Consider the following 7,811-nt stretch of genomic DNA (forward strand, 5'->3'; position numbering starts at 1 on the left):
TGCCTTAAGGGCAAATGGTGAAGGGAAGAGTGTGGAGAAGAGTGAGTGGCAGGGAGAGACTGAGCCAGGAGCGAGGCCATGTGGGGACTGTGTTGGCCCCTATGTGTGAGAGATTATTGCCATTGTAAACTGGCAACCTGAGGGTTGGGACTGGCAGCAGAGGAGGGTCAGGGGACGCAGGCCCACCCTACTATGCTGGGTTCCATCCCTGGGCTCTAACAGTAGCAGGAGATCCTGCCATTGGGTCAGCAGTGATCCAGTTGACATATATTGACTTGGGCAATGACAGCATAGCCTGACTAAATGTCCAGTTCGCTTGGGCTATTTTCCACCATGGTCAATTGATGTGGCTTGGTAGTCTCCAGGTTCTCAGTTTCCTCAGAATAAGTCAGCAGTCCCACTAGCCCTTTCGACTCTTGGTCTCTGCCAGGTGCAAGGTACCGCACAGCTCAGGGTTTGGTCCAGAATCCTGCTGCAGGTTAAAGACATCTGTCACCTTCGCTGGTCCAGCTCAGCTGAACTAAAGGGCTTGCCTCTTTTACTTCCCCTCGGATTCCAGCATGAGGGCAGGACCAACCAGGCTCCAGCCACCAGGAAAAGTGTAGTGGTCCCTCCATCTTGGGCTCAGAGGGAAGCCGCACTGCTTCACTACAAGTACCAAAAATCAAATGTCAAAACAGATGTAACAGATACAAACTTAATTAAAAGCCTAATGCCAATTATGTATTAACTCTGGCCAGCACTAAATGCTAAAAGAGAAAGAACATATTAAAGGGAGATAAACTTGAGATCACAGGAGTGGAAGGGCTCCAAAATCATCACTGATGGTAAGAAAGAATTGAAGGGCAGTGTGATGAGGCCCCCAAGGGAGCCCGCACTCCTGCGGCACTGTCCCTGGCGTGCTGGGGAGAAAAGCCGGCACTGGCGCGGGGGTGGTTTTGCAGCACTTGCTCGGCAGCTGCCAGTGGGCCCCAGGACCTGCACTCAGCGGCCGAAGAGGGCGGGGGCGGGGCCGATATGGACCAGATGTCAGCCCCGGCAGCATCGGCGCAGGCGCGGTGGGACGCTTAAAAGGTGCCGCCACGGCCAAGAAAAGGAGGTGGAATTGAGGTGGAAGCAGGGACATGGAAGCAGGAACTTGGAGAGGCAGTAGGAAGTGGCCCAGGGCATGGCCAATGGATAGGATCATGGGTTGGTGAGCTGCGGGAGGCTTTCCCCACCAACCGAACGAGGTTGCTGTCTCCAGTCCTTAGCGCCCTGGGTCAGGGCTCGGAGTGAGGGTGGCCCTGAGCCCCCCTACCTGCCTCGATAGAGCAAGAGTACACTACCCCTTTCCCCCACCCAGGCAGTCATGGAGTACAGAGATTGGGGGATTTGGGCGACACTGGCGGTACCGGTTGACTAATAAAGGCAGGATGTGACCCAAGTGGAGTCCTAGCCTTTACACGTGGTGGAGAATGTGGGCACATCCCACTCGGGGGAGTAGAAGGTAGATAAAGGTAGGGAGGGCTGTGCAAAGGCCCATGCGATTGTGGCTCTTTTGTCTAGGGGATTACTCCAGGAGGTCCCTGTCCTTGGGAGGGGAGGAAAACTGTGACCAAGATGGAGACCCCTGAACTTTTGGAGTGGATGGCCGAAAGTCATAGGCAGCAACAACAGCAACAAGCCCAGCTGCTGCACCAATTGATGCAAAATCAAGAGCAGCAAAGTCAGCTGATGCGCAAATTAGTCAAGCATCAACAGGCCTAGCAGGAATGCTGGATGCAGTGGCAGGTGCCCAACCCACCCAGGGGGCCAGAGGGGAGCGCAGATGGCGGACCACAGCTGCCAATAAGACTGACTAACGTGGGACCAAACGACAATCCGGAGGCATATCTGGTAACATTTGAGCAAGTCACGACAGCCGCACAGTGGCAGGACGACCATGGGGCCACCCTTCTGGCTCCCTACCTCATGGGACCTGCCGAATTGGCCTACCGCAGCATGTCCACCTGCAACGCGCTGCATTATTTTAAGGCAAAAGAGGCAATTTTGGACCAGCTGGAAGTCACACCAGAGATATACCAACAGTGCTTCAGGTGGGAGAAGTACCCTCAGGGGACCTGCCCTAGGGCCATGGCCCAGAAACTTCATGAGGCTGGGTGGCGCTGGATGGAACCCAATCAGAAAACAGGGGCCCAGGTAGCAGACATGATTATTTTAGAACAGTTTCTGAAAATCCTACGGGGCAAGGGTCAAAGATGGGTCCACCGCCACCAGCCATTCTCTCTAAATGAGGCCGTGGCCCTCACAGAGGACAATATGACTGCCGAAGGAGTGGAAGATTGAAGGCCAGGGGAGAGGAAAGGGTCAGTGAACCTTCGAGGGAGGAACCTCCCCGGGAACAAAGGAGTGGGCCCAGTAAGCCGGGGGACAGGCCCGCGAAGAGGGGCAACAGGCAGTGATTGGCCCCAGTATGGACCAGGACTGTGAAGTGAGGCGGCACGGATACCTCCGCCGGAAACCGAGAAGAAAGCCTGCCTATAGGAGTGAAGGCGGTGCCGAAGAATGTTTGCTTCAAGTGTGGCCAGGAAGGGCATTTTAAGAGGGACTGTCCCTTCATGGATTGCTCCTTTGGGCAGGTGCTGACACTGGACCCCGAGAAGCAGGAAGGGAAGGCGGCCAGGATCATGGCCAGGGTGGTGCTGGAAGGGGTACCGGTGGATGCCTTAGTGGATACGGAAGTAGCCAAACACTAGTGAGAGCTGGCCTTGTAAAAGGCTTGCAATCAGCACCCCGCCCCCGGCCAGGCTCAGGCCCTCCTCCGCCAGGAACCCCCCTCCGAGAGCCAAGGGGAGACACCTGGGACCTCCGGTATGGGAATGAGACTAGTACCCAAATCGGGCAATAGGGGCAGCAGACCCAGCTCGGTGAGAACTAGCAAAGATTGGTGGGATGGTAAAACTTTCATAGACGACCAGAGGACAGACCAGTCCCTCCAATGTGTGTGGGACTTCGCGACAGATGGTGTGAGGGATCAAACGGAATTGCGTGCATGAGGGCCATGATTTGAGGTACACTCCGAGAGGCTCTATTGAGTCATGGATAAACCCGGGGGATGGGGGAGCTACGGCAACTATTGGTGCCTGCTTGCTATCGCCAGGCCGTGCTAGAGCTGGTTCACGAGAACCCCTGGGCCGGAAGTTTGGGACATAAGAAAACATTTCAACGGGTGGGCCAGAGGTTCTACTGGCTGGGGATTTATTGGGAGGTTAAAGACTTTTGTAGGTCGTACCCAGCATGTCAGCGCACTGGACCGGGGTCAGTGCCTAAAGCCCCCCGGTCATCCTCCCAGTAGTGGACACCCCTATTGAGCGAATAGCCCTCGATTTGGTGGGGCCCTTGGAATGGTCGTGAGGGGGGCATCAGTACGTCCTCATTGTCGTCAACTGTGCCACCCGCTATCTGGAGGCCGTGCCACTGTGAAATGCCACGGCCCCAACCCTCACGACCGAATTAATGAAAATATTCTTGTGAATGGGGCTACCCAAAGAAATTTTAACCAACCAAGGCACAAACGTGACATCTCATTTAATGGCCGAGCTATGCCGGTGGTTGCAGATTAGAATCCTGAAAACATCCGTATACCACCCCCAAACCGATGGCTTGGTGATGCAGTTTAACCGGATGCTAAAATCAATGCTCCACCGGCTGGTAGCAGATGACCCCTGGGAGTGGGACAGGTTGCTCCCCACCCTGCTGTTTGCCATAAGAGAGGTACCCCAATCCTCCACAGTGTTCTCCCCATTTGAACTGCTTTATGGGCGCCAACCTCGGGAGATATTGGACTTATTAAAAAACTTGGGAAGAACAAAAGCCCCACAGCAGTATATAATTCAATTGAGGGAGAGGCTCAAGGCTGTGGGCAAGTATGCCAAAGCAAACCTCTTGAAGGCACAAGAGAGGCAGGCCCGGTATTATAACCAGGACGCTGAGCTCCGCACTTTTGAGCTCGGACAGCGTATTACTGTTATTGCCGTCCAGGGAGTGTAAGTCGCTCGCCAAGTAGCAAGGGCCGTATAAGGTGCTGTGCCAGGTCGGGGAGGTAGATTATGAAATCCAGCTAACAGGAAAATGAAGAGGGAAGCAAATTTATCATGTGAATTTGTTAAAAAGGTGGAACATCCGGGAACAACTGCTCATCATGCCCAGCCCCCCCCCCACCCCCCCAACCAGAGCTAGGGCCTGGGGCAGGCAGCTTGGAACAAGCGGCGGCAGCACAGCTAGGAACCAAGCTAAGCCCTGAGCAATGGGATGAGCTGCAAACACTGCTACAGAGGTACTCCTTGGTATTGTCAACCAACCCGGGGCAGATGTCCCAAGCGAGCCACCACATCACGACACCACAAGGTAAGAAGATGCGAGACATGATGCAGCCCCTCCCTAGGAAAGTATGGGATATGGTGAGAACCAAGGTACAAGCCATGCTATAACTAGGGGTGATTGAGGAGTCCCATAGCGAATGGCGCAGTCCAATCATACTAATGCCCAAACCCAATGGGGACGTGAGGTTTTGTATAGACTTTTGGAAGGTAAACACCATCTCTTGGTTTGACGCTTATCCGATGCCCTGGATCGAAGAACTCCTCGACTTTTTAGGGCAGGCCCGGTTCATTTCTACCTTGGACCTAACTAAGGGGTATTGGCAAATCCCCTTGACACCGGCCTTTAAAAAGAAAATGGCCTTTTCCACACCATGGGGGTTGTACCAATTCATGACTATGCAGTTCAGACTCCATGGGGCAGTGGCCACATTCTAAAGACTAATGGATAAGGTCCTAAAAGATCATCAACCCTATGCAGCTGCTTATATAGATGATATTATAGTATATAGCGGCTCATGGGAGGACCATCTCAAACACATAGAAGTGGTCCTGCTAGCCTTACAGAAGGCCGGGCTGGCTGCCAATCTGGAAAAATGTCAATTTAGACAGGAAGAGGTCTCATACCTGGGCTACATGGCAGAAGGAGGAACCCTGAGGCCATTGGTAGACAAAGTAGAGGCCCTAAAAGACTATCCCCACCCAAAGACCAAGAAACAAGTGCACCAATTTCTGGACCTAGCGGTTACTACTGGAGATTCGTCTCAGGTTTTGCAACGCTAGCCATACTCCTGACAGATTTGACTAAAAATACCAAACCGAATAAGGTCCTGTGGACCCCGCAGTGCGAGGAGGCATTCTGAGTGCTGAAAGAGTGTTTAACACAACCGCCCATATTAATCCAGCCAGACTTTTCCCAACCCTTCCTCTTACAAACAGATGCATAAGAAGTAGGGTTGGGGGCAGTATTATCCCAGGAGTTGGGGGGGATGAACACCCCATCCTTTATTTAAGTAGGAAATTATGCCTGTGAGAACAAAATTACATGACAATTGAGAAGGAACCGTTCGGGGTTAAGTGGGCCATTGACTCGTTAAGAAATGATCTCTTAGGAAATCCCTTCTGGCTCATAACTGATCACACCCCACTGAATTGGATGAATTCTATGAAGAGCATCAATCCACGGATCATGAGATGGTATCTCTCGTTACAGCCATACCGGTTTAAAGTATTCCACCAGCCTGGCAAGTCGCATGGTAATGCCGATTTTTTTTAATTTTTTTTTTTTTGAGGCCTGGAGGAGAGATACGGAGAGAGGAAGGAGGACATTTAGAAAGAGGTGTGTATGACGAGGCCGCCAGCGGAGCCCGCACTTCCGCAGCGCCGTCCCCAGCATGCTGGGGAGAAAAGCCGCCGTCGGCGCAGGGGTGATTCTGTGGTGCTTGCTCAGCAGCCGCCGGCAGGCCCCAGCGCCTGCGCTCAGTGGCCAAAGAGGGCGGGGCCGGGGCCGATGTGGACCAGACGTCAGCCCCAGCAGCATCAGCACAGGCACAGCGAGATGCTTAAAAGGTGCTGCCATGACCGAGAAAAGAAGGCGGAAGCGAGGACACAGAAGCAGGGAGGAAGCAGTAACTTGGAGAAGTGGTAGGAAGCGGCCCAGGGCACAGCCAATGGATAGGCCCATGGGTTGCTGAGCTGCGGGAGGCTTTCCCCACCAACCTGATGGGGTTGCTGACCCCAGTCCTTAGGGCCCTGTGTGGGGGCTCGGAGTGAGGTCTTCCCATCAAGCTGCTTTAGGATGACCTCATCACACATCACTTTCTCTAGAGCAGCATTCTTGACCACATTGGAATTTCTGAAACTGAAGATGACTGTCCTCCTATGCACAGTAAACTGTCCCCAGAGCTGAAGATCCATCCTATAGTGACAGGCTCCTCCACCAAGAATACTTGTCAAAGGCACTTTTCTTCACTGTTGGGTTCCTATGATTTTTCTTCAAGGTATTGATAAATGCCTGGTTGATTTTCCCCTCCTCCCCTTATCTCCAAACCCCACCTTGAGACATTTATTGCTTAGCTACTGCCTGGCTAGTAGACACATTTTAAATGCAGTATTTCATTGTCCATCCTTTTCATCTTTTTTAAATGTGATTTTTTTTAAAAGAGTTAAAACAGGAGACCCAAAACATTAGATCAGAATACTGGGGGCAGAGAAGCAAAAGAAAGGGAGTCTCCTGTTTATGACTGGACATTTGGCATCTAAATTACTGAAGGATTATTATAGCACTAGACAGATTTTTTCCATCTGGCTTGCAGTCTCATGTATTCATGCAGCAGTAAAATGATCCAGCTACTGTAGTCTGACTTCTGTGAAATATGAGAAGTGAGAAGGATGTTGTGCAATATGTTTTGCAGTTATGGATGACCTTTCCTCTACTAAACTTCATTAAAATGCAGCAATGGAAAGTCTATGTAGCTCTGTGCAACCTTTTGCCTACTAAACTTAATTTAGCTGAACTGTGGAGTATCCTAGCAATCTCACAAAGTTCTTGCTATTGTACGATGCCAGTACTTTAACTTCATCCTGAGACAGAAAGAAGAGACTAGAAAGATATGTCCCTCATTGATGATACTTTCTCCTCACATTTTACATTCTATTAGAGAATATCAAAGTGCTTCAAAAACATTCAGAAATTAAGTCTCTTGTTACCCTTATGAGGTCAACAAATGGGAATACTGTCTCAGTGCTTAACATAGTTCCTACTAAGGTGTGCATCTGCATGGCCTCGCACAATAATTCTTCCTCTGACCACCTCCTCTGGAGAGCTGCGCAGCAGAACTCGCGTGGCAGATGATTGCTCCAGTGGGTAGAGCCGGCTGAGACAGCATGGTGAGGGAGCTGCTTAGACAGGGGGCCGAGACCTGCTGCAGCCACATGGCTGAGGCAGAGCCCTGTTCTGGTGGCAGGGGTTGCCACGTGGCAGGGGGTGGGGCCTGATGTGGCGGATGAGAACAGGACCTGCCCCATGGTGGGAGATGGTCTGCTCTAGCGGCTAGGAATGAGACATACCACATGGGTGGGGGGGTGGGGTGGGGTCTGATCTGGCTGCTGGGAACATGCAGTGGAGGAAGGGGGTTTATGCTCCGGTGGCCAGAAACATGTGCGTGTTAATAAATAGAGTGCCACAATGGCACATATCCAAACCAGCGCACACGACCTCAATATTGGTGCACAAGCCAAAATTCACTTCTGCACATACTGGAAAATCTTAGAGGGAACACTGGTGCTTAATTAATTTCCCTGTATTTCTATAAGAAGTCTTTGAGAGAGTCACAAATAGAACTCTCCTGACTCCCAAACCTGTGCTTTATGCACAAGGCCATTCCTTCTACTTGGATTCAGTACTTCTTGGTGTTTGTGTAGAAAGGGGCTATCCTACTTTATGACAGG

The sequence above is a fragment of the Pelodiscus sinensis genome, chromosome 2, assembly GCF_049634645.1.
Source record: "Pelodiscus sinensis isolate JC-2024 chromosome 2, ASM4963464v1, whole genome shotgun sequence".
In the NCBI taxonomy this organism is placed as follows: Eukaryota; Metazoa; Chordata; order Testudines; family Trionychidae; genus Pelodiscus; species Pelodiscus sinensis.